Source organism: Monodelphis domestica, chromosome 3 (genome assembly GCF_027887165.1).
Source record: "Monodelphis domestica isolate mMonDom1 chromosome 3, mMonDom1.pri, whole genome shotgun sequence".
In the NCBI taxonomy this organism is placed as follows: Eukaryota; Metazoa; Chordata; class Mammalia; order Didelphimorphia; family Didelphidae; genus Monodelphis; species Monodelphis domestica.
In genome coordinates this window covers 298,618,917-298,646,461 of record NC_077229.1, presented here as the reverse complement: position 1 = coordinate 298,646,461, position 27,545 = coordinate 298,618,917, and the positions used below count along the sequence as shown (strand labels likewise).

Sequence of the window (27,545 nt, the reverse complement as noted above, 5' to 3'; positions counted from 1 at the left end):
ACCATCGGTTTCTACACATGATAATATCAATGTCCATTCCTTCTTTCAACAAATAGGAACATCATATGAACCTTGGAGGTCACAAACATACTTGCTATAGCTTATTGAAGACTTGTGAAATTGTTTGCTGTCCTAAATAAGGATCTGATCTGATGCAGGTCTGTGCATGACAGATAACTTCTTATCTCTCTCTTCCTTCTTCCAGGATGAGAGGTGGTACCATGTATAAAGAGCTGGAATCAGGAAGAACCAGATTCAAATCCTTCCTCAGAAACTAACCAATTGTGTAACTCTGGGCAAGTCACTTAATCATCACCTGCTTTGATTTCCTCACCTGCAAAATGTGAATAATAATAGCACTTAATTCCCAGCATCATCCTGAGGACAAAGTGACATATTCATAAATTGCTTTGTAAAACAAAGTGTTACATAAACACTTAACTTTTATCATGGGCTACTATGCTCCTAGAGTTCTAGTTAAAAGCTCTAGAGCAATCAGGAAAAATGTCTTGAGTGCCTATAGATAGAATTCTATTTTGCATTATTAATTTTTTCTTCTTCCCCTTACTAGCATTTTATTCAGCAGGATTCAACAGATGTTTAATAAGTGCCTCTTCCATGCAAGATTCTGTGGTAGGCACTGGAAATATAAAAAGGAAAACAAAATAATCTCTGACCTCCAAGAGCTTACATTCTATTTTATTCTTCCACCATCTAAGGCAAAAGCCAGTATGCATTCCAAGGTGACAGAAATAAATAATTACCAAGTGATGAATGGTAAGCAATTAATAATCTACCATCAGTTTTTCAATTTCTACCTGGTCTAACAGAGTAAGTTTTGTCATATTTTGAGATTTTTTTTTAAATCCTTGTTTTTTTATTCAAAATACATCACTGGAGATGCTCAGCAACCTGACATGACAAAGACAATTTTGTTAATAACTTGTCAACAGTGTGAAAAAGTTCTGAAAAATCCATATTGTGAATGCAATATCCATAATTGTTTGACAAATGACTTAGATATGGGAAACCAAAACAATCTGTGCAGTATAAGAGAAAAGGTGTTGAGGAGTGTCAGGATTAAAATTTAGGGGTTTGACTAAAATATGAGAATTCAAAGGTCATATTGTGGTTGCTGATTTAAAATATTATAGCTCGAGTCAAGTGACTTTTAGTAGCTTTTATTTACAAAGAGGTGGAAAGAGTGAAATTAGAGAAATGTAAAAAGAGAGTAGAGAAAATGTCTATCTTATCATACTAAATGTTGCTCCAGTGTCTGGCTCAGCCCCAGCAGGACTTGTTAACCTTAAGCCAGAGGACCCAGTGATGTCTTATACAAAGATTTCAGCAACGTAGCCTCCTCCAGGAGGAGGCCTCTCCAGAACTAATCTTTCCAAAAGCCAGGAAGGGAAGGTCAGCTAATCTCTCACCCAAGATGAAGTCCAAAGGAGAAGATCCAGGAGCAGTCCAATAAGCCAAGGTCCCAAATCAAAGCTGAAGTCCCAGTCCAAAACCACCTCCAAGAGGCAAGTCACCAACTGAAGCTCCAAGCTGAAGATTCAAGCCAAAGACCTCTTAAACAGGAAATTCAGGATTTTTTATAGTCGTTTTCCCACATTACTTCCTGTCCCTTCCTCCTCTTCACAGGGGCCAATCACAGCTTCCAAATTGCCTAGCATTGCCCAAGGGGGCAGTCTCTGTGGGATCCACCTCTCATCCTCTGAGGGTATAAACTCTTATCAAAAAATTCACAAGTTTCTGGAGTTGTCATCCATTTTAGTTAAGTGACTTGGGAACTCTCTTACTTAGTGTTAAGTAGGGGTGTTCAAGTTTTTAGTTGATTAATTCAAAATAGAAAAAGAGAATAGAGAATTCCTTTTCACAGGAGGTCAAAGAGAGAGGCTGAATAGCTTTCTAAATTAAAGTCATAGGGAATGATGTACTACTATACTTTCTCCTTGTACTAGTATGGTTTTAAAAAAAACACCTATGATTTCCTATGCAGATAAAAATCCTTTGTCTCATAGGAGAAAATCAGTCTATGTGAATTTATTGAAAGGCTACTATGTTGGGCAGTTAGGTGGCTCAGGGGGATAGAGTACTGGGCCTGGTGTAAGGAAGATCTGAGTTTAAATCTAGCCTCAGACACTTATTAGCTGTGTGACTCCAAGCAAAACACTTAAGCTTGTTGACCTCAGTTTCTGCATCTGTAAAATAAGCTAGAGAAGGAAATGGCCAATCACTGTAGAATCTCCACCAAAAAAAAAAAAAAACCTAAATGGGGTCACCAAGAGTCAGACACAACTGAAATGATAAAACAAGAACAGCTATGTCTCAGGCACTGGTCTAGTGAATGACAAAAATCAGACCTTGCCCTCAGAAGAGCTTATGATCTCACTGGAGAAGAGAAACTGTGCATAAGTAAATGTAAGGTAACTTAGGGGATGGCACTACCATCTGGGGGGCAGTAGGAAAAACTTCATATAGAATTTGGCCTTTGGGGGCAGCTGGGTAGCTCAGTGGATTGCAAGCCAGGTGTAGAGACAGGAGGTCCTAGGTTCAAATCTAGCCTCAGATACTTCCCAGCTGTGTGACCCTGGGCAAGTCACTTGACCTTGACCCCCATTGCCTAGCTCTTACCACTCTTCTGCCTTGGAACCAATATACAGTATCAATTCCAAGATGGAAGGTCAGGGTTTAAAAAAAAAAAAAGATGATCTTTGAGTTATACTTTAAAGAAAACTGGAGATTTTGTGATACAAGTCAGAGCTGAGGGGGACCTTCATTCCAGACAGGGGAGACAAGGAGTGCGAAGGCATACAGATATGAGAGCTGGAATAGTAGAGGAGTTTGTATTTAATTGTAAAAACAAGAGCAGGCTGCTGGAGTTTATTGAGTAAAGGAGTGGCATGTGCAAACATTTTAGTTAAAATAATTTGGACAACCATTGTAATCGAATAGATAACCTGTGTGACTATTTCTTGCTGTAACTGATGTACTCTGGCAGACTAGAGAACTGCTCGTAGAGGGGAACCTGATGCTGCTTATTTGTAATGGAGATAGATGAGAGATACTGATAGAGAGAAGCTGCCACAGGGGAATGCTCTGGGGTTTGCCTACTGATCTCTACTGATGACTAGTAAATCAATATATTTCCTAACCTCCTCCTCCCTTCACTCCCAGATCCCACACGTTCTCTCACCCCCCTCCCTTCTTCCAGCTTCTCCCTCCCAGTTTCTTCTTGAAGCTTGTGGCTTCGCCCCTTTCCCCTGAGTGGACTATGAAGATATTCTTGTTTTCTTTCTCACATGGGGGGTTTATTGGGAAACAACAGGATAGAGAACTGAGGAAAGAGGGATGAGGGTTTTCCTAATCTATAATAAGGGATAGGAGGAATTTGGGAAATCAGTCCAGTCACAGCTGTGATTCTAAGACAGCCAGAGAGATGGAAGACAACTGTTATTCTTCTTTTCTTCTCCACAAAGCCACCAAGGTCTCTCAGCCTAATTTCAGAATCCCCCATTCAGGGTCCTTCAGCCTGGGACAGAAGTTAATAATAATAGTTCTCACTTCTTCCCCCTTCAGCTAGGCTTGCCTCCTTTGTCAGAAATCCCAGAGAGCCAAAGTCTCCTGGTCAGTCAACCCCAGAGAGAGAGACAGAATCAGATCCTCTCCCTGGTCACAGCTCAACTGCCTCCTCCTGCTGGGAACATTCTGTTTGGAATCTTCGTCTTGATTGACAGACAGGTCCCCAGCCTTGTTTCTTGTATGACCTGGCTTGTACGTCCTCTCTCTCTCCATGCCTCTACCACACCGTGTGGAAGATAAGCTAAAGCAGAGAGAAACTCAAGGCAAGGATACCAATTAGGAGGCTATTGCAATATTCCAGTTAGGAGATAATGAGAAGAATCAGCTAGGAGGCTAAGTGAATAGAACTCCAGGGCTGGAGATGGAAGATCCTAAGTTCAAATCTGGCTTGAGACCCTTCCTAGCTGTGTGACCCTGAGCAAGTAACTTAACTCCAATTGCCTACCCATTATCGCTCTTCTTCTACCTTGGAACCAAGACACAAGGTAAGGGTTTAAAAAAAAAAAAGATTTGATGAATACCTGAACTAAGGTGGTAGCTGAGTGACTATTACAAGATTAGAAATGAGAGATTCCAGTATGTGGAGTGAGGCATTAGTGCATTATTTTCAAGGTAATAGTTAGCTAGCAATATTAGTCATTTCAGATCGATATTCTTGAAATTCCAAATAGAGGTTAAGTTTGAGTCATGAGCTTATTAGATAAGCTTAGCTCTCCCTTCTCCCTTCCCCCTCCCAGTTTCTCTTATAAACCTTTAATTGGTACATTTTTGTGCAGGTGGAGGGAACTGAGTTGGTTTTCTATAACCTGGGAGTTCATCTATATATCTGCAGGCAATGCCTTTGGGTCTCTGACTTAAGCACAGTGTCCCCATTCTTAGAAGCCAAATCTGTCTGCATCTTATTCTGGCCTCTCTGATTATTTGAGTGATTATATCAAGACCCCCAAAATTCCCACTCCAGATACAGGGAGGTCAAGACTATGAGATTTGGCAACTGACTGAAAATATGGGGACGAGTCCGAGAAATTAAGAATGTCACTAATGTTGCAAATCTGGGTGATGGGAAAGTTAACTGTTTCCTAATGAGAAACAGAGATTTTTGGAGGAGTAGTAGGTATGGAGGGAATGAAGACTTCTATTCTGGACATGTTAAATTTGAGGTGTGATAAGAGCTGATTCTCTCTGGAGACCTGCTCAGGGGGTGAAGGGAGAAGAAAGAGAAATCCCACATGGATGAGAAATTGACATGGTCAAGGGGGCCATGAATGGGATCACAAATTCCATTTTATTGAGCATATAGGTCTAATATTTATATAGTTTGTATACTCTATGATCAAAGGGAAATAATATGTCAAGAGCATACATCCTTGGTGCCAATTAGAGTGTCCAGCTGCAGTTGTGAGGACTCTTCACCCAATGGTAATCTTCAAAGCTTTTGTCATCACTGACATAAGGATTTCTTTTGAAATACAAAAGTACCAAGATATAGCTGATATTCATGAAGGCTACTTGTCCCAGAGACAGAGCTCAAGGTTTGTGATAGTAAGTTAGCTGGTCAGGATGTTCTGAGCCAATTAAAAAAGCTAGATGTTCTTAGTTAGTGATTTATAGACTTACAAGGTCAAGACTGGTCCTTGCCAAGGTCTGAGGCAGAACTACAAATATGTCTCTTCTGGCTGCTTTTGCCTCAGTGGGTTCAGAATGTCTTTATGGACTTGTCAGAGGTGCCTGGAAGAAACAGAGTTTGAAATGTCCTAATGTGTTTGGAAACAGTTCAGGTAAGTAAAAACAGATTTTTTAAAACCACCAGAAAAAGGTTAAAAGCCGTTGACAGCAAAGTTCTCTGGGGTCTCAGGAGCTCCTCAATAAATGCTCTTATTTCTACAATTGAATAATCTATCATTCCTCATATATAATAACATTGCATCTCCCATATCCCTAGACCTTTGCACTCATTGTCTCCTACACCTGGAAAGTAGTTCCCTGTCAGCTCTGGCTTTTACAACAAAAGACAATTCATTTGTCAACCTGGAAAAAGAGAATCACCAAAGCAGTCAGAAAGAACATTTTCATCAGGACAAGGGAGACAATGCTCTTATGGCCACCAACCAGAGTCATGTGCACACCCCACACCAGGCTAAGCTACTCTAGAAACATCTCAGGAAAATGTACTTCTAATGGGAATTTTCATCAAACTGAAGAACTTGGGGCCTCATATACCTTTTAGGGAGTATAGGAAAAAAAGGACATCATTGACTTATCTGGAGACAAGGGAAGGAGGATTCCAGCCAGAGACTGGACTGTCTGGGGGAGGTCTAGATACAATGAAGAAACTTTAAGATTAGATTATATCTGCTAATCCTAGGAAGGGTGAGATCAACGGATTGATCTCATTGAATGTTTATTGTTCAGTCTAAAACAAACCTCCAAATACTACTTAGGCTAGTTCTGGGGTCCTTGAGGGTTCATAAAACAAGATATTCATATTATCCAGTTCTGGAGGTCAGGGGAGACCCTAGGGCAGGATAGAGATTAGAGCTCTAAGAATCATTGACATAGAGATTATCCTTCAATTAGTATGAGTTAATGCCTTCAGAGAATGAAAATTGAGAGAGAGAAAGTGGCCAAGGACAAATCCTTGTGTCTCCTCATCAATTTGGGAATGATCCATCAAAGGAGAGGGAGAAGAAACAGTCCTACAAGTAGAAAGAGAGTCAAGAGAGAGCAGTGTCAGAATAACCCAGAAATGAAAGAGTATCTAAGAGAAAACAGTCAATACAGTTAAATGCTGGGGGCAGCTGGGTGGATAAGTGGATTGAGAGCCAAGCCTAGACACAGGAGGTCCTGGGTTCAAATCTATATTCAGACACTTCCCAGTTGTATGACCCTGGATAAGTCACTTAACCCCCATTACTTAGCCCTCTGCCTTGGAACAAATATATAATATTGATTTTAAGACTGAAGGTAAGGTTTGTTTGTTTTTAAATAGAGTCAAATGTTGAAAGAAGTTGAGAAGGATATGGATGGAGAAAGGCCATGAAATTTGTCAAGAGATCACCAGGGGTGGGGGCAGACCTAAAGACAGAAGATCCTGGTTGCAAATCTGACCTCAGATACTTCCTAGCTGTATGACCCTGGGCAAGTCACTTAACCCCCATTGCCTAGCTCTTACCATCCTTCTACCTTGAAACCAATATACAGTATTGATTCTAAGACAGAAGGTAAGGGTTATTAAAAAGAGAGAGGCAGACAAAGGCAGAGACAGAGACAGAGAAAGGGGGAGATTATTGGTAGCCATGGAGAAAACAATTTCAGTTAACTAATAAGGCCAAAAAGCCAGAATTAGAAAGGGTTGAGAAATAACTGAAAGGAAATTAAATGGAGCCACCATGTATGAAAGCTTTTTCTAGAAGTGTGGCTCCCCAGTTTTTAGTTTCAATTTCCATTTATTTATTTATTTGTTTTTTAAGCCCTTACCTTCCATCTTAAAATCTATACTATGTATTGGTTCTAAGGCAGAAGAGTGATAAGGGCTAGGCAACTGGGGGTTAAGTGACTTCCCCGGATCCAATAGCTAGGAAGTGTCTGAGGCCAGAATTGAACCCAGGACCTCCCATCTCTGAGCCTGACTCAAAATCCACTGAGCCACCCAGCTGCTCCCTTAGTTTCAATTTGCAATGGAGGAGGATTCAAACAAACAGTTCTTTTATTAAAAAGTAACAACAACCTACAGAAGCATTTCCTAATGTGGTTAGAACAGTTCCGGTAGATAATGCAAAAAAAGGTTAAAAGCAGTTGGCAGCAAAGTTCTCTGGAGTCTCAGGAGCTCCTCATTAAAGCCCTAAAAACAATACTCTTCTTGTCCAAAAGGTCTTCTGCTGAGTCTCTCACCAATCCATTTCAGGGTAAAGTGAACCCCAAACTACCCTAGGTCTACACCACAACTTTTTTGATGAAACAGTCCCAGCTGATATACTTGGTGGGTGGGTGTGAAAGGGAAATAGGGGAGGATTAGTTCACTCCTTCCTAATTCCACCAGTATTCCTGGCCAGGAAATCGTAGAAAAGATAAAGAATGATAGTTTGATGGAATGGTAAACACTAGTGTGGCATTTCCTTTTGTTTGGTTTTTTGTTGTTGTTTTTGTTTTCAAAAAGCCAATACAGGTCTCAATTAATGCACAATGCATATTTCCATTAATCTGGAATCAATTTCCATTTGCATAATTGAAACTTCAAATAAAGCAAATCTATATACATATGATCACTTGAAGGAATTCATTATTTGCACTAATTGGGACCCAGTTGTAGAACAATAAAGAGTGATTGAAAAATGAGATATAAGGGATACTTTCTAGGAGAGAGACTAGAGTAAAAGAGGACTTAATAGCAGAATGGTGTCAAAGATGGCAAAAAGAGGAAAAAAGGAGCGCATGGTGAATAGCCACTATTTTTCTAATCATCATCATCACATCTAGCATTTACATGGTATTTTAAGGTTTATAAGGGACTTTATATGTATTGTTGCATTGACTCCTCTCAACAACCCTGTGAAGTTGATGCTATTATCCCAGTTTACAGATGAGGGAATTGTTCCTGAAGTACGCTAAATGATTTGATCAGTGAGCCAGTGGTTGTATAATAGTTATCATTGTGATAGCCCATGGGATCATAGATTTCATCCTTAAAGGCTACTGAGTTCAATCCTCATTTTACAAATGAGAAAACTGAGGGACAGAGTAGGTAAGTGAGTGGTCCAGGTTCACACAGCTAGTCATCTCTGAGGTAGAATTCAAACTCAGACCTTCCTGACTCTCCATCCAATACACTGCCTCTTTGGGAAATCAAATGCACTTATCAGAAGGGGCTGCCTTCACCCCATTGACTTCATGGGTAGAGCAGGTCTTGTGATATCTCTGGGGAGGTACCACTCAGAGAGCCTTTGCTTTGATCAGACTTTAATCCCAACATTCCACCCAATCTCAGTTGCCATTTAATCATATCTCATCTCCCCAAAGGTTAGTTGCTTGCCCACTCTGATGACTCTACAGGCTCCTTCTCCCTTAGAGTGGGAGCTGACATCCCCATGTGACCCTGAATTGCAGTTCCTCCACCCTGGTTAAAGACCCTTCTTGCTACTTTGGTAGTGCTCTTTATTTTTAGGTAGTCTGGGGCAGTGTCGTGAGCTAAGAGGGTAGGCCATAATGGTAGTATGGAAAGCCTGAGGAGAAAACAAAAGGTTTGGGACAGCCACTGAGGAGCATGGATGCAGAATCAATTAGGAAAAACTAAAAGAGATGAAATGAGGCCAAGTGGATTCTTTAATTTATGGAAGTAGAGAATAAAGAAGAAATTGAAGGAAGGGAGGAAGAAATGAGAAAAAGGGCACAAGCGGTAGGGTTAGCCTTGACAGGATGAATAAAATGACTCTTTATCTTCTGAGACTGTAGCAAAGTCGTAAAAGAAAGCTGAGCATGTAGAGAAATTTGGGGTCATGGAAAAAGTACAAAGGAATCTATGATAATGAGTGGCCCAATCTTTTCAGTAACATAGGACTCCAGGATCAGAAAGTTCAGGGCTTGAGGAGGGAGAAGGCTAACCTAAGCTGCTGTAGAGAATGTAATAGTCAATCAAAAACAAATAAAAGGATTTCTCTGCATAAGAGAAAGCCCACTTGAGACTATGGCTCAAAACAGGAATATAAAAGAGTGGGGAAGGAAAAGCTAGGGTGGAAATATGAGCACAGAAGGGCAAGGTGACAAGGTATTAAAGAGTGGCAAAAAGTTCCTTGTTAAACTGTACAACAAGCACAGTACCTGGCAGACAGAGGCCAAGAAATGTACACTGACTGATTTATTATTGATCAAATCTGGTCACTGTAAGGTCAAGTTTCTGATGATAAGGAAGTAAGGCCAGAACCAAGATGATCAGTATAGAGAGGAAGAGAGGAACTTCAAGTCAAAATGACACTGAAGAAGTGAAGCGGAAGGAGAAGAAAATATAATTTTTAAATGATAATTTTGGGGTTAAAGAGTAAATAGTTCTGAATTACTGAGGATGAAAGGAAAGGATAAAGAGCACCCCAACAAAGACTGTACAAGATTAGATTCTGTGATATATCTAATGACTTTCAGAAAGATAGGTAAAGTATAGTAGTAGGAGAAAAAGGAACGGGAAGATAAACACTTTTCTTTGTGACACTTAAGAATGAGGGAGGCAGATGTGATATTGGGGATGTTCAACATCAGAAAGATTAGATTTCAAAGGAGTAGGAATAATCAAGAAGAAAAAAAGGTCACAGTTATCACTAGAAAATGGAAGGAGTGTGAGAGGGAGCAATTGTCTGCTCTTTGGAAAGGGAGAGCAGAGAAGAAGAGGTAGACTAGAGCTAAGCTAGTAAATGGTGACAATACAGAAGAATGCTTTTTGCTAAAATAAATAGTGAGGTTGAGAGACAGAAGGAGACAAATCTGGCCTCAGACACTTTTTTTTGTTTTGTGACCCTGGGCAAGTCACTTAACCCAGACACCTAGTCCTTTATCATTCTTCTGCCTTAGAACTAACATTTAGTTTTAAGACAAAGACAGAAGGTAAGGGTTTATTAAAAATCAAGAAAAAATAAAGTCAGTGGTGATTCTAAAGTTAAACACTAGATATCAATAATAGAGATTCATTTAATCCTGTTTAATTCTGAAAATCAAAGGTTTTAAAGGGGTGCACACTGGTACCTTGTACAGGCCTCACTGGTGCAGAAGTGCTAGGCAAGTGCTATGTTCTCACTGACTTGCACTGCCAATGATTTTCTAATTCTCAACCCCACTTCTTCCTATGGAGCAGCACCAACTCCTGATACAGGATATAAAGAATTGTGGACTTAAACCAATCAGAAGCCACTTCTTGAGCCACCATTCACTCAGTTATAGACTTGCTATATTTCAGAAAATTCCAGTCATGTAATCTAGGCATAAAGAAAGCAAATATTTGTGCTTAGATTCTGTTGGATGCAAAGTTTAAGCATAGAAGTGATCAGTAAGTCAACTGGACCTAATAATAAGAAAAGTTATAATAAAGAATCTAATCAAGGGCTATTAACTTTACTCACATTTCTAGTAGTCACTGATGAAGAGGCTGAAAATCCAGAAGAGCTCTTGCCCAAGGAGGCCCAAGGAGACTCAGGATCCAGTAGAACTTGGGAGGAAATCAAAGCTATGTTGTCAGAGACGTGTAACCTCTTCTGTGGCCACCATCTCTAGTTGCCATTATTGTCTTAGCATCTCTCTCTGATCTTGAAGATTACTCTTCTGCTTCCTTAGTCGTGTCTCTAGCTACTTCCTGTGTTAATTGTCCAACCACATCCCAGACATTAGGGAAGAAAGAAAATATCCTAGCTGTAGAGCAGATGAAGAAAAAAAATAAAGAGAAATTTGTTGGCAAAACATCCTTAAGATTCTAGTTAACATGCTGGTGTAAAGTAGCAGCTCCTAGCTGGATCCTGTTCTCTTATTTTCAGTGGGAGAAGAAATGGCCAAGACTTAGAGAGGCCAAAAGAGCCTTGACTTTGAAAAGTGGCCTGTACCCTGATCGAGTTAAATCAAATCAACCCGTTTTTATTAAGTGACTCCTATGTGTCAGGAACTATACTAAGCTTTGGGGATACAAAGACAAAAAGCAGTCTCTGCTCTTTGGGTTATCACAGTCTAATTGGAGATATGCAAACAACTTTGTACAAGATACATACTGGATAAAATGAAGATAATATCAATGGGAGGGCACTAAAATTAAGAAGGATTAAGAAAGGCTTCTTGCAGATTCAGGACTTGCTGAGATATGAAGGAAGCCAGGAAAGCCAAAGGCAGAAATGATGAGAGAGAAAATTCCAAGGTCAGCTAGTAAAACCACCAGGAACTGAGACATGTAGTGTCTTGTTTTGGGAGCATAAGAACATGAGTGTCTCTGAATCTCATGAGTAGCGGGGAGGGAAGTGGAGGAAGGGAGTGTTAAAATTCAAGATGTGAGAAAAAAAAGAAGGGCTTTTATTTTTTTTAACCCTTTCCTTCAGTCTTGGAATCAATATTGTGTATTGGTTCCAAGGCAGAAGTGTGGTAAGCAATGGGGGTTAAGTGACTTGCCCAGGGTCACACAACTGGGAAGTGTCTGAGCCTAGATTTGAACCCAGGATCTCCCATCTCTAGGCCTGGCTCTCAATCCACTGAGCTACTCAGCTGCCCCCTATGAAGGCCTTTTAAAAAGCAAACCAGATTTACATTTGATATCGGACAGATACAAAGTTTGCTCCTCCATTTTCTTCCCTGGTCCAGTTCAGCATGCTGTCTACTTTTTCCAGTTTTCCTAAGTCACTTTGTTTGAATCTCTCTTTTGTCCATATCACTTCCTATCTTAACCAAATGTCTTCAGGTTCAGGTCATTTTTTTTTTCACTGCAAACTTCTTGAGGCTAGGGACTTTTAAAAAAATTAATTATTTATTTTTAGGTTTTATTTATTTATTTAGAATATTTTTCCATGGTTACATGATTCATGGTTCCCTTCCCCTCTTTTCCTCCCCCTCTCCCAGAGCTGACAAGCAATTCCACTGGGTTATACATGGATCATTGTTCAAAACCTATTTCCATGTTATTCATATCTGTAGTAGAGCGATCTTTTAACATCAAAACCCTAATTATATCTCCATTGAACCATGTGATCAATCATATGTTTTTCTTCTACATTTCTACATCCACAGTTCTTTCTCTGGACGTGGATAGCGTTCTCTCTCATAAATTCCTCTGGATTGTCCTGGATCATTGCATTCCTGCTAGTAGAAAAGTCTGGATTGCATTCAGTTGTGCCACAGTGTATCAGTCTCTGTGTACAATGTTCTCCTGTTTCTGCTCCTTTTGCTCTGCATCAGTTTCCTGGAGGCCTTTCCGGTTCACATGGAATTCCACCAGTTCATTATTACTTTCAGTATAAGAGTATTCCATCACCATCAGATACCACAACTCATTCAGCCATTTCCCATTCAAAGGGCATCCCCTCATTTTCCAATTTTTTGTCACCACAAAGAGTGGAGCTATAAATACTCTTGTACAAGTCTTTTTCCTTATTATCTCTTTGGGGTACAAACCCAGCAGTGCTATGGCTGGGTCAAAGGGCAGACAGTCTTTTAAAGCCCTTTGCACATAATTGCCAATTGCCCTCCAGAATGGTTAGGCCAATTCACAATTCCCGAGTAGTGTTTAGTGTCCCAATTTTAAGAGTAGGGACTTTTCTTCATATTTTATTTCCAAGGTCTGGCACAGTCTTATGTAAAAGCTTATGGATAGTTTGTGTTTATCCATAAATGTTTAATAAATTGTCGTGAATTAAATTGACCTTTCTTGCTTGCCCCAGAAGGAAAGAAAAACCATTGCATTGCTCTTCCATCACACTCCCTGCATAAATCTCTAGTCCTGGCCTGGCCTGATCTACCTTCCAGAGAAGGAGAAAAAACAAAACAAAACAGAACAACAACAACAAAAAAACCATTTCATTTAATCACCTCTGTAGGTAACCTGCCTGAACCTGTCTGCCAAAGATGAATAAAGGAATTATGTTATCATTCTCCCTCTCTGGTCCTCTCTTCTGAGCCTGCCCCCATGCAGGTACCCACTTCTAACTCTATGCTGAACCTCCAGAGCTACTGATAATTTCCCTGAACTCATTCCTTAATGATTAACGAATTTGCCTTTGGTGACACCTCCCTGTCTTGGTTATTCGGAAGCCTCTCCCTCTTCCCACATTGCTCACTCCCTTATTCCCATCCTTCTCAATAATACTCACTGCCACTAACATCTCACCCTACAGCTACCCACATCATCCAGTATGTTCCCTGGAATATCTCCTTCATACTGAACAAACTTGAATTTTGTCTTAAATTTTTTCCTTTCCTAATGCTTTCATCTTCTGGCTTTCCCTGGTTCTCTCCAGTTGGCATTGGTCTTTTCATCCTCCCCTCTGCCCCCCATTTACTTTTCAAAGTGGGAGAGTCTGAATGCTCCTTGTTTCCCCAATTTCACTTTCAAGTATTCTCTCTACCAGCATCACTCACTGACCTCTCCTCCTCTGCAGTTCATTCAATCCACAGTTATTACCCAATCAAGATTCTGATAGCTACCAACCCCCACAAGACTCTCCTTCCTTTCCCAAAAAATTTAGCATCTGATGATGGTCTTTCTCTCCTTCTCAACCATACTAGGGGACTCAAACATATGAATTAATACTCTCTCAAACACCCTTACCTCACTATTCTTTTCCGATGCCCTATTCTTACACCCCACCTCACCTACACACAGAGGGCTATATCCTTGTTCTTCCATTGCTTCCAAATGCACCACTTCATGATCATGAACTCTGAATTTCCCTTATCTGATCATAATCTGTTATTAATTCACCCCTCCTTCTGCCTTGCATCCCCAAACCCTGTTCCTTACCCTCTTCAGACTTCTAGTCACTCTACTCTTATGTTCTTTCCCAGGTAATCAACTTGTAATGGTCTCCCCATCTTAATCCCTTGGTGTAGAGCTCAACTCTATACTGTCCTATCTCTTGAGACCCTTAGCCTGTTATCCAATCATCAATCTTGGATTATTCCTGCCATCACTCCTACTTACACACCTTCACTCACATGTTTCTGATTGAAATTTGAGAAAATCACAAAGCTAGGATGAGTGGATTTACTACAAATTTATATCATGTCAACGTATCTTCACTGAAGCAAAGTAATCCTTTTACATCACCCTAATTAATGCCATTGGACAGCTTCAATAAAGGTCAAAGAGCAATTGATTTACTATCCTACTCATCGCAATGGATTTTCCAAAACTTTTAATCCCAAATCTTCCATGACCTCTCTAACCATTAGCAGAGAACATTGGCCTATTTCACTAAAAACATTGAGGCCTATTCCCCAATTGACAAATGGTCAAAGGATATGAACAAGCAATTTTCAGATAAAGAAATCAAAGCTATCAATAATAATATGAAAAAATGTTCCTAATCATTCTTGATTAGAGAAATGCAAATTAAAATAACTCTGAGGTACCATCTCACAACTATCAGATTGGCCAATATGGCACTAAAGAAAAGTGCTAAGTGTTGGTGGGGATGTGAGAAAATTGGAAAACTAATCATTGTAGGTGGAGTTGTGAACCAGTCCAACCATTCTGGAGGACTTTTTGGACCACTACTGGGTCTATATCTCAAAGAGATAATAAAAAAGGGGAAAAGATCTACTTGTACAAAAAATATTTATTGCAGCTCTTTTTGTGATGGAAAAGAATTGAAAATTGAGGGGATATCCATCAATTGGGAAATAACTAAACAAATTGTGCTACATGTTGGTAGTGGAATACTACTGTGCTATAAGAAATGATAAGCAAGATGATTTCAGAAAAATCTGGAAAGACCTGTAGGAACTGATACAGAATTGAGAAGATTTGAGAAGCAGAATTGAGAGAACATACACAGTAAGAGAAATATTGGATGATGATTATCTGTGAAAACTTGGCTAATCTATCTCATCAAAACAACAATCTGGGAAAATCCTGAAAGACTTATGTCTGGGAATGCTATCCACCTCCAGAGAAGGAACTGTTGGAATCAATGTATTTATGTTTTTACTTTGGAATTTTGGTTCTATATGAGTTTGCTCTTACAACAGGTACCAATATAGAATTGTGTTTTGCATGACAATAAAAAATGAAAAAAATAAACATTGAAGCCCTTTGCTAAGAGCTACCTCTTCTTCCCTCCTCTTCATCTCACACCACCTATATAATTTCTGCCACAAACTCCTCTTTCACCTGTGTCTGATAAGATCCATCCATTTTCTCTAGCAGATTGCCTTCTCCATCATACCCATTCTCTCACTTATCATCAATCTCTCCCTGTCTAGTTGTTGCTACTCTAATGTTTACAGACATGCTCATACCTCCCCCACCTTCAAAAAACCCTCACTTGATCTATCCATCCCCATTAGCTATTATCTCACATCTCTTCACTTTGATGTCTAAACTGCTTGAGAAGGCTCTCTACAGTAGATATTTCCATTTTATTTTTGCTCTCACTCTCTTAACTTTCATTCAACTGAAACTGCTCTCTCCAAAGTTACCACTGATCCCTTAAGTGTTTAAACTAATTGTCCATTTTTATTCCTCATTCTTCTCAATCTTTCTGCAGCCTTTGGCACTGTCAATCATCTTCTTGATATTTTCTCTCTAGGTTTTTGTATCATTGTTTTCTCTTAGTTCTCCTACTTGTCTAACTGTTTCTTCTCAGTCTCCTTTGCTGAATCGAAGTCATTCCTGCTAATGATGATTGTTCCACAAGAATGGCATAGATCCTCTTTTCTTCTTCCTTTCTGTTATTTCATTTTATTTCATGATCACATTCACTCTCACAGATTCAATGAGCAACTCTGTACAGATGATTTTCAGATCTAGAGGATCAGCCTTAACTTCTTTCCCAAACTCCAAATGAGCATTTCCAACTGTCTATTGGCTATGTTGAATAAGATGTGCCCTAGACATCTTAAACTCATCATGTTCAAAATGGAATTCTTTATATTTCTCTAAACCCTTTCACTTCCCACTGCCAAACCTTCCTCTTTTCCTTACTTTCCTACAGCCATGGCGGGGTTGGGAAAGGGGAGATACTAACCTCACAGTTACCTACAACCTCACTCTAGGTATTATCTTTTGCCTTTCTTTTTTCCCCCAAAGCTTATTACAGAGCCTTGTGCATAAAAGATGCTTAACAAAAGCTTGTTGACTTGGTTTCTTAACTTAAATTGAATTTCATTATAAAACATTAGTTTCAGGTCTTGTCTTCTCATAACCAGTATTCAATAAATGCTTGTTGACTTAATTACAGCAGCCATTGTCCCATGCATAAGAAAACAAAATAGTTAAATCTTTGCAGATTGATGAATCTCAGAATGACCCTCAACCTTTTCAGGAATATAATGCCTTACCATTTGTTAAATTTTAATGATTCTCTATTCTTCCTAAAGGTACAATATGAAGAATATTTTCTTAAAGTGAATATGAACAATTTTAACTAGATAATGCTATGAACAATTTATGGCACTTCTTAATATAATGAGCAAATCTTTGAAGGGTTCAAAGAGCCACCCTTCCTCTGAGTGAGTCTAGACACAGAAGTGTCTTCCAGACCATTTAGAATAGAAGTAAGAGTATACTAGATTTGGGGTCTGAAAGCCTGGCTTCAAATATTGAATGAAGTCAAGTTAGTCACTTAACTTCTCTGAAACTCAGTTTTCTCAATTCTAAATTTAGACTAAGTGATCTGAAAGCTCTCTTCCTTTTCTAAACCTATGATCCTATGATTATGAGGTTCAATAAGCCAAGACATAATTATATAATGTGTGAAATTCTCAAGGATGTGTTTCTTAATTTTAAATTAATTTATTAATCAACTGCTCAAGACAATATAAACTGGCCAGTTGACTCATTTCACATCTGAATGAGTGCCAAAGAGCACAAGAGGGACAAAAGAGAAAACTTCTCTCCAGTCAGTATGTACATATATATATATATATATATATATATATATATATATATACACACACACACATACCTTGTGACATCATCAAGTCTCCCCTGGCCAACCCAAGACATCTCTGATTGGTAAAGAGATGGGCTTTGAGACTCCAACTCCTCCCTCACTACATTATCATAGGAAGAGGTAAGTCTTTGTTCAAATGGATAAGGATGCCAATATAGCCTTTCCTCCTTATTTCAGGGCCAAGTTACAGGTAGTCTAATAGAGTGACTAGAGCTTGCTGATTTTTCTCAATAAGATTACTCTTTTTTACAGATAAATAAAGAGCAGGTCTCCATCTTGCCTCTAACAAAAGCCAGTCCAGTGAGATGCTTTGAGACCTAAGAGTAAATTACTTCAGCTTAGAAGCTGACTATCCTTCAAAACCCACTATTTAAGAAAGGTTTCATATAAGAATTATTACAGTTTCTACAATTGAGCAATACAGTTGATTGGTCATAGGATCATTTGTTTTTAAATCTAGAAAGAACCTAGGAGGGCACAGAATACAACCCTCTCATTTTATAAGTGTGGAAATATAGGTCCAGAGAGGGTAAGAAACTTGTTTAGAGTCACACAGCTAGTAAATGTCTGAGTCAAGATTCAAACCCAGTTCTTTTTTACTCCAGGGCCCATGCCCTATCCACTACAACATATTAGCTGAATACATCATTTGCTTAGGGACCAATGTGTGCATGTGTTTTTTAAGCTATGGCCAAAAATATTAGCACAATATTCTATGATTTATTTTTATCACAAATGTTAATTCACCAAGTATATTTAGTGGCAGAACCAGGAATAGAACAGAGTTCTTCTGTCATCATCTGTTTAATCGATCCAGATTTTCATAGTGTTTCTTCTATTTGGTGCTCTTTTCTAGGACATGTTTTGTAGGCAACCAACCAACCATTTACAAATGCCATGTTGAGATCCACAGTGTCTTCTTTTCTACATTACACTAATATTTATAGCACATTCCTAGTCAGACCAGTCAGTTTAAAATTAACTTTTTGAGTTACTGTTCACTTGATTTCACATAGCACTCTTTACAGTCTTCAGTCCTGTCACTAACAGTCTAGCCAAAGGCAAGTCTTCCTTTATGCAATGTCTAGATGAGTTAGTTACATAACTTTAATACTTCTTATAATAGCTGCAGAAGAATAACAACATAGACTGTGACTAAGCCAAACTTGTTGGGCACGTCTCCTTTCTGGATCTTAGTTACTTCATCTACAAAGTAAAGAAGAGGAGATGATTTCTGAAGTCCCTTCCAGTTACCAAATTCTGAGTGTTTTAATGGTCTCTCTCTAAATTTCTCTAACAGGATAATACTCAGTTATGATCCCTGACACAATAATGCACAGTAATGAATGGTTCCTTTAACAAGTAATCTTAAAATCTAAATCCAAAAATTAAGTTTTACAAATTTTTAAAGAGAACTTTGCTTCCCTGAGTTTACTTTTCTGATCTAATGTCACCGTTATTCAAATGTTGAATTTTGTCATATGTACTGGTAATTCACATTGATTGAATTCAGTTACAACAATCCCTTTCATATCCCTCTGGAGGAGGAGGAATAGGAAGATAATGATAAAGATAGCTAGCACGGCCGATGAATACATAGGGCTAGACTCCAAAGCAATTCCACCAACCCATGTGCTTTGCCTTATCTGACCAACCTGTCATCATGTGAGTCTTGAAAGATTGTTGAGGTTTGGTAATACCAGGCTGAAACTTCCAATTCCATTTGTCTACCTCAGTAGAAAACCTGATATGCTCCTAATATCTGTGGGCTCTAAGAACCATTTGGGTGACTGGATCATATTAGCTTTCTGTGATTTAACCAACCTCCACATATGACTTTGCATCCATACCATATGTCGAACAGGGACTAGGAATAAAAGTGAGGTAAAAAATGTTCACTATTTTCTTAAAAAGAATATAAGCACCAAAATCAGTTTGAATACTATCAATAAATGCTGTTCTAAGCTTTGTTCTCAGCTTTGTTCTCAGCTGTGTTCTAAGAACCCCTAAATCTAACACATTCATATTGGAAGCAACATTTGTAACCAGAAAAACTCTGTAAAGGAGAATTAATGGTGCCGTGGAAACTACAAGAAAGATGATTAAAAGAAATTGCTGGTTTATGAGCATTTTAAAGAATATTTTTTAAAAATTTAAAGAATTTTTATTAGGAAGACTTATAGACGTAAAATGTGAGACCTAAATTTGAAAAATCTGCCCCAATGTAAGCCCACTTCAAAAGAAAACCGAAAGCAGAAGTGATTCTAAGTTAGGTATTTCCTGTTCCAAGGTTACAAAAATGAAATATGCTCTATTGCCCATGGATCACCTCAAACATAAAAATATCAGACAAAAGATATTTTTTACTTTCTAATAACAAACAAAATTTGTATCATGTATACCATGTAGAGAGAGATATACATACAGAACCTAGCAAATTCATAGTTTTTATTCAAAAGCATGCCACTGATAGTGATTAGTGTTTTATTAGCTTATGCACTGAAGGGACCAATATGTGGCTTGCTCTCTTTTCTACACTGTCTGTACTGTTTTTGTTTACCTTGACCCCACTCTTTGCAGAGCTCAGGCTTTCTGTAAGGCTGTCTCTATGGCTGAAAATATATATGATAAAATAGTTAAAACATCACTTTACAAAGATTATTTGGAAGGAAAAAGAACAGCTCATGTTTACATAGTATCCCCCCACACACACAGGAATCCTAGGTAGATGTAGATATGGTTTACCCTCTTACAGCAATGGAAACTGAAATTCAGAAAACATGTTGTTGTTCATTAAGATTTGGAATGAGAAGACCTGGATTTGAATCCTGACTTCTCTATTTAATCAACTAGGAACAATCAATCAATATTTAATAAAATCCTACTATGTGCCAGGCACTGTGCTAGGCACCTAGTTGAAGACATAACTATAAAAAAAAAAAAAGATAGCCCCTGACCTCAAGGAGTTTGCACTCTAATGAGGAAAGACAATACATAAAAGGAAGCTGATCAGGGTAAGAAGGAAAGTGAGAATGTACCCTGTGAGGGCATGACGGAAAAATCCAAAGGAGTCCAAAAAAGTACAGCTAGGTCGGAAGTAAAGAGATGACTGGCCTTGGCCTCCTCCTTAAATGGAGTTTGGGGAGCTCATGGATTCACCTTCCAGAGAGGTGGAAGTTATTGAGAAGGTCCGAGAACCAAAGATGATTTGATCTTGTAGGATAATGAGGTTTCCCTCCAATGAGGTTCTTGAAGGTACGAAAAAGAATCTAAAGTTCTGGCGAGTACCAGATTGAACTAACAGTGAATTGAAAAAAAAAATGTTTTACATAGGCCCACATCCTGTCTGAGGACTTCAGAAGCCCTAGTCAGGGTCAGAATTATATGAATTGCAAAGAAGATAACTTAAAGGAAACCACACCAGGAAAAGGTTATAGAAGTGAAATATGGAAGAATATCAAAAGGCAAAAACAAACACCAAAAGGCAACTTTCACAGAGGATGGCCCTGACAATCCGGAACCTACCAACCTAGCAAGTGGAAATTTATTCTTTAACTTTTCTGGCAAGGAATTAATGGTAATTAAAGTTTACCTTTCTTGCCAAGAACAATTACAATAATTGCTATTTACATTTATTTTTTGAACTTTATGACTTGCAAATCACTTTACATACATTATCTCATTTGATATGTATAATAACTCTTTGAGGGTAAGTAGTGAAAGTATTGTTATTTCCCTTTTACAGATGATGAATCTGAGGCTCAGAGAGATGATATAAGTTAGAGTTAAACAACTGGTAAATGGCAGGCTCAACTGAGGATTCAAACCTATATCTTTTAAGTTCAAATCTAACATTCTTTCTACTATAAAAAGATGCCTCCATAACCAATGCAGTCTTTTTAGAGAAATCTTTGTGGGGAGCACAGATACTATTTCAAAGTGAGGAACGGGAGGGGGGGAGGTAGTTGGAAAAGAAAAATATATTTAAAAAATTTTTCTTCCCATAATGTATATGGAAGTCATAAACAAAATGGGAAAAGGGAAAGCATATGTATAAAAAATATTTGAGATTTTAAGACTCTATCTCAATTTTATTTCATAATGAGAGGTTTAATGGGTAACATTCTGGATAAATAACATCAGAATAGTGAAAATACATTAATATATATTCAGTATCCTGCACTTATTGTCACTACTAGAACTGTTACCAATATTAAGTCCATTCTCTTCAAATTTACATGGAGATTTTTCAATTTTCTTCTCAATTTTACTGTTCCCCTTTCTTTGAGGGCTCTATTATTTCTGTCATTCCAAATGCCAAAAGAATAAAAGTAAGAATAAACATTATCATTATTTTTGATCTACAAACAAAACCTGGAGAAAAGTTAAAAGAAAAAGGCAATGGCCTTTCTTAGCCTCAAAAACTATGATTCTATGAAAAAGCCTTGAACATGAAGTCAGAAGGCCTGGAGTCTAGTTCCTATAGTACCCCCTTACTGATTATTTGGCTTTGGGGAAGTTGCTGAACAATTCTAAATTTCAGTTTATATGTATTTAAGTTTATAGAAAGACTGATTATTTGTTAATTAATTACCTTCTCCCTTGGACTCCACTGTTGAAAAACTGATTCAATAATCTGCATTTTTCTCCTTAACTAAGGCATTTTTAAAAATTGGGGCCACTAGGTCCTGGACAAGAAAACATATCATGACTATGTTCTTCAAACTGAGCACAGTTAAATAATTTATCATCTTACAATTGAATTGAGAAGACAAATTGAGGGTGCTGTAAAGTTAATGCAGTGCTAGAAAAAAACCAGGTAGGTGACACAATGGATAAAGTGCCAGGATTGGAGTAATGAAGATTTGGGTTCAAATCTGGTCTTAAGATACTAGCTGTGTGATCCTGGACAAGTTCATTAATCCTAAGTGCCTCAGTTATTCATCAATAAAAGGAGCTAGAGAAGGAAATAGCAATCTACTCCAATATCTTTGCCAACGAAACCCCAAATGGGGTCATGAAGAGTCACACATGATTGAAGCAACTGAACAACAACAAAGAAAGAAGTTCAGGATTAGAAAACTGGTTGAAGGTATAGTGGGACACTGACCAAATTGTGATGGGAACATTCTGAGAACAAGTGCTATAAGGTGAATGAGGACTTTCTATTGTTCTCTTTAGGGGCAACATCTTTTCCTATGAAAAAGAAATTATACCCATAGGTATTTGCAATAAAGCCAAAGTCCCTAGAACAAAATAAGACAGACCTAAAACCTTGATTCCACATCAGATAGCATTTTTATCTTATAATTCTCTGATTACCTTATAAATTTATATTATTATTTATTATTTTATTTTAATATTATTAATAGATTATACTATGATTTATTATTAATTTATTAAAAATAAAAAATATCATAGCTTCTTTTCAGGTACCATTTCCTTATTAGATTATAAGCTCCTTGAGGGTAGGAATTTGGTCTTAACTTTAGATCTTAGTATACTCTGTCTTCTATCCACTACTAAGAGATAAGTTGTTAAGTATTTTTCAACTCTAAGCAAATTAAGGGGGAAAGGGAAGGGAAAGTGGAGTGAAAGGTGGTACTGAATTTCAGTTAACAGAAGACTGAAAAAGTGCTTCTTTAGCATATTCCCTACTAAGTGGATGGGTGATTCATCTGGGGATGGGGTGGGGATTCAGCAATCAAATTAGAGGGGGAAAATGAATTGTTTCTGAAATCAGGCTGTAAATATGTTTACAATAACAACTTAATTGTCTTCACCCCTTCTAAAAAAGACAGAGTGGTATGTTTTCTCTTTTTAGGAAGATCTTAATTCTACATGCAGAAATGAAGCAGTAAATAACTGGAACATTTATCCCACTTAAGATCATTTTATTAACAAAAGTGGTTGATTTGGGGCTATATAACAAAGCTGAGAAAAACAGAGCTGTAAACAATTTGTTGAGTGTGACATAGATTGCTTCAGAAAGCTCAATTTAGGAGTTGCTTGTTAGACAAAAATAAACACTTGAGAAAAGATCCATTAGCCCAACAGTTAAAACATATGTTATTTAGAAGCTTCTTAGTAAAGCATATACTTCTTGATTTTATCTTGTGTTTACAGAATCTGTACAATTAGAGAAAATGTTCTCTGATGTAAAGTTGGCTCTTTTTTAGGAGGAGATGGGTGCTATGTGCCCTATTCATTAAGGGGAAAAAAATCTAAGGCTGCTTTCAGTTCTAACATTCTATATCACAGTTTATTTGCAGTACCTTGTGCTTCTAAAATTTTTTTAACATTTTACTAATGCTATCATATTATGACAACATCATATTGATGACATTTCTATTTCCATAATATCTCCTCTCCTCTCCCTTCTGTTCACTCACATAGCAATCATCCTAGTACAGGCTATTGTTCTTTCTTGTTCCTAAATCCCCTACTGACTCTAAAATTCTGTGACTTTGAGATCCCATAAAAAATAGTTCAGATCGCAACAAAAGAAAGGATTTATTTTAAAATAAGACCCCAAAACTCCACATCCTTTATAAGATCTGAGAGATAGCATGGTATAGTACATAGATCACTAGGGAATCAAGAAGATCTTTGTTCTTTGTGACCTAGGCAAGTCATTTAACTTCTCTTTGCTTCAGTTTCCTCATTTATAAAATAAAGATAATAAGAGTAGCTACCTCCAGTGGTTTTTGTGAGGCTAAAGTAAGATGTTATTTGTAAAGCACTTTGCAAATCTCAAAGGTCTCTATAAATGCAGGTAGTCATTATTATTATTATTGTTATCTGTAAAATGAAAAGATTTGATTGATAACCACTACATCCTTCCAGTTTTAAAACAATGATCAAAATCTATAGCTTCATTTTGGCTTTAGAAAACACAGTTCTTGTAAATAAACTCTACAAATTCTGTTAGAATTCAGAGAAGACTAATGTATGCTGGAGTAAATGGGGAAACTCCATGAAGATTGTGGATCTTAAAAGAGAGATATGTTGGAGAGAGAGGAGACTTTCAGGGAGAAGAAACAATCTAAGGGAAAGCACAGAGCATGAATCGGTATGAAGTATTGGTCTAAATATAAGGAAAATGGCCTGACTAGAGAGAGAGAGGATGCAAATGTCTTCTCTCCCAGCCAAGACTTACTAAAGGGCTTCATTTGATCATTGTGTTGTGTAGTTGGAATTTTGTACCCCAGGACCACGCTCCCCAGAATTCCTTTAGTATTTCCCAGAATTCGTTTCTTCTGCATCCTCATGCACCACCTTTGATTGTTAAAAAGTTTTTGTATCCACACCCTGGTGGTCTTTTTTTCTTGTTAACCATTACTTCCCAAGACAACTCATTACACATTTTGGACAGCTCTAATTATAAGGAAGTTTTTCTTGACATCAATCCTACTATTGTCTCTCTACCACTTCTACCCATTGCTCTTATTTCTGTCTTCTGCAATCAAACAAAACAAGTCTAATCTCTTCTCTTCATGGCAGCCTTTCAAATATATCAAGACAGATATCATAACTCCCCACCTCCCCTATCACTCTTCTCAAGTGTTTTTCTTCTCCAAGCTAAAGATCACCATTTCCTTCAGCCAGTCTTTATAAGGCAGATTTCTCCAGTTACTTCACCATGTTCCTTCTGTTCTGAATATACTCCAGTTTCCCTATGTACCCAAATGTAGTATCCAAAACTAAAGGCAGGCTATATCTTCTTATTTCCCTTGCTCAGAACATCATGCTTCTCTTAATGCAGCTTAAGAAAGCATCAGTTGTTGCTGCCATGAACCTCTGTTGCCTCAATGAGCTTAAAGGCTTTGACCTCCTCAGAAGATTTTAAGCAGAGAATTGATGATTACTTGCTAGGCATGTTGTTGAAAAGATTCCTTTCAGGTATAAGGCAGACTTGAGAGTCAATTAGGTCCCTTCAAATTCTGGGATTTTTGTGATTCCATTATTTCCACTCTAAAATTTTAACCTGATTCACTGGGGCATGGTTAGAACTCAATATTTTCCCTAGATTTGATGTGGGAAACCTCTTATTCCTCACTTGCTGGTTCTAATTTCTGATATCTAGACACCACTAAAACTTCTAGTTCTTTCACAAAAGCTATTGCTTAGCTGTTCCTGCTCTCCAGTATTTGTAAAGTGTACTTTATATTTATCCATATCATGTTTCATCTTCACTCTGGCATTTCAAAATCTTTTCAGATCATGGCTTTGTCATCCAAACTTTACAACATTTTCACATTCAATAAACATGTCATCTATGACTTTATTCCAGTTTTTGGTAAAAATGTTGAGCAGCAAAGAGTCAAGGTGTTAAGGTAAAATTTAGTATATTAGTTAATCCCACCAGGGATTAAAATCCAATCCCAATAAAATACTCAAGTCAGTTTGGGATTTTCATGGTGGTTTAATAACAATAGAGGGAAGAAATTAAGAAGGAAAAGAAGGGAAGAGTATAAGATTTTCTCCAGCCTGGATAAGTCAAGGGAAGTTCAGGGGTCTCAGCCATGGGACCTTCTCAGAAGATTAAATCTAGCTCCGCTTCCAGTCAGGAGGCCTCCTCCAAGATGAGGGACCTCCTCGGAGGATAGTGCCTTCAGGAGGTAAAGGAAAGGAAAAGTCAGCCTTAATCACTCACCAAGGCCAATTCAGGGAAAACACCTCACCTAAACAACTATACAGACCTACTCCCAGTGACCTCCACTGCCAAAGTCCACCAACCCGCAAGCACCACAAACACTGCAGCCCAAAAGCTCCCAACGCTGCAGAGAGCATGTTCACAGGAAGTGACAGAAATATATAGGTAGTTCTTTACATCACTTCCTCTATCTCACATGTACCAATAGTGGCTTAAGCTTGGCTTAGGACAGCCCAGGGGGTCAGTCAGTTGTTTCTGATTTGTTACTTGCTAGCACATGCCCGTCATAGGCCATCTTCCCTACCGTTAATCCTTAAGTGGGGGTGTATACATTCCTGGTTGCTAAAATTCTAAAGACTAAGCAGGGTGGAGTAAATCTAAAATTCACAAAGGGCATATTCCTGGAACTCTGTTGAACTTGATCCAATGACCCATTAAAGATTCTTCTTCCATCTGATCATTCAACCACCTTCCAACTGACCTAATAATACTATAATCTAACTGACATCTCTCCACCATATCAACAGAAATAGTATGAGAGATTTTAATAACTGATTTTGGTAACACTAAAGGTCTTTCCACACATACAGAATAAGCACTTCTCAGGTTTGTAATTAAAAAAAAGAAAATCAAATATGGATGGGACTAGATTGTCTGAGAGGTCCCTTCCCTCTTTGAGATTCTGTGATTCTAAGAAAAGCTTTGTTGAAGTCTAAGGATCTTCAATCTATAGCATTCCCTGGTCCTACCAGTCTAGTTACCTTGTCAAAAATGGAAATGAGGTTAGCCTGTCATGGCCTGACCTTGATGAGGCTGTGCTGGCCTTGAGTAATCAGCACACCATTTTCTAAGTTCCCACAAGTCATTCCTTTAATAATATGTTCTAAAAGTTGCTAAGAATAGAAAAGTTAAGCTTATAAGTCTATAATTTGCAGTTTCCACCCACTTTCTTTTTTTAAAAATTGGAACATTTGCCCTTCTCCAGTCCTAAGGCACATGGCCCATTCTTTTAGCTTCTTCAATGATACTGATAATGGCTCAGAAATATCATTTCTAGTTATAGTAGCCTAGGATATAGTTCATTTATAGTACTAGTGACTTGAAATCATTTGGTGCAGTTTATTACTCTCACTATCACAACTGGATTCAGAATTAATTAAATTTAGTTTAATATTTATTAAAAACCTACTCTTTTGTGAGGCATTGTTTGGCACTGGGTATACAAAAAAAAAAAATAGTCCCCATCCTCAGAGAGGCTACATTTACTGGGTGTATATAACTCATACCCACAATGTGTTCCAACCTGTCCCTATATTGTCCTATATACTTATTATTATTTCTACACCTGCTTTGAGGGTGATTATGCCTCTGATTCTGAAAAAGGACAACTGGCAAAAAATGGTAATCATAGCCTTTTGAGCTTCACAAAGGGCTGCCTTAAACACAATTAAGAGGTAAGTGGATAGAGTGCTAGACCTAGAATCAAGAAGTCCTGAGTCCCAAAAACTTACCAATTGTGTGATCCTGTGCAAGTCACTTAATCTCTTTTCCTCAGTTTCCCCAACTGTAAGGAGGAGATTATTATAGTATTTACCTCACCGGGTTGTTATGAGAATCAAATGAGATATTTGTAAAACGCACTTAGCACAATGCTTGGCACATAGGCATATATAAATGCT

At 38.0% G+C, this 27,545-nt stretch overlaps 1 long non-coding RNA gene across 5 annotated transcripts in view; it reads right to left on the bottom strand.

The window, feature by feature from the left end:
* The window catches only part of LOC103092828 (uncharacterized), a 134,042-nt gene that overhangs the window by 12,052 nt on the left and 94,445 nt on the right, over positions 1–27,545 (bottom strand). For 3 of the 5 annotated variants that reach the window (XR_001628739.2, XR_464433.2, XR_008917712.1), the window contains 3 exons: positions 10,689–10,974; positions 5,206–5,316; positions 1,170–1,551 (listed from right to left, as the gene is read on the bottom strand). This is a non-coding gene — a long non-coding RNA (uncharacterized LOC103092828). Of the gene's footprint in view, positions 1–1,169; positions 5,317–10,688; positions 10,975–27,545 lie in introns of those variants that run through there. The other 2 variants (XR_008917713.1, XR_008917711.1) reach the window with 2 other exon arrangements.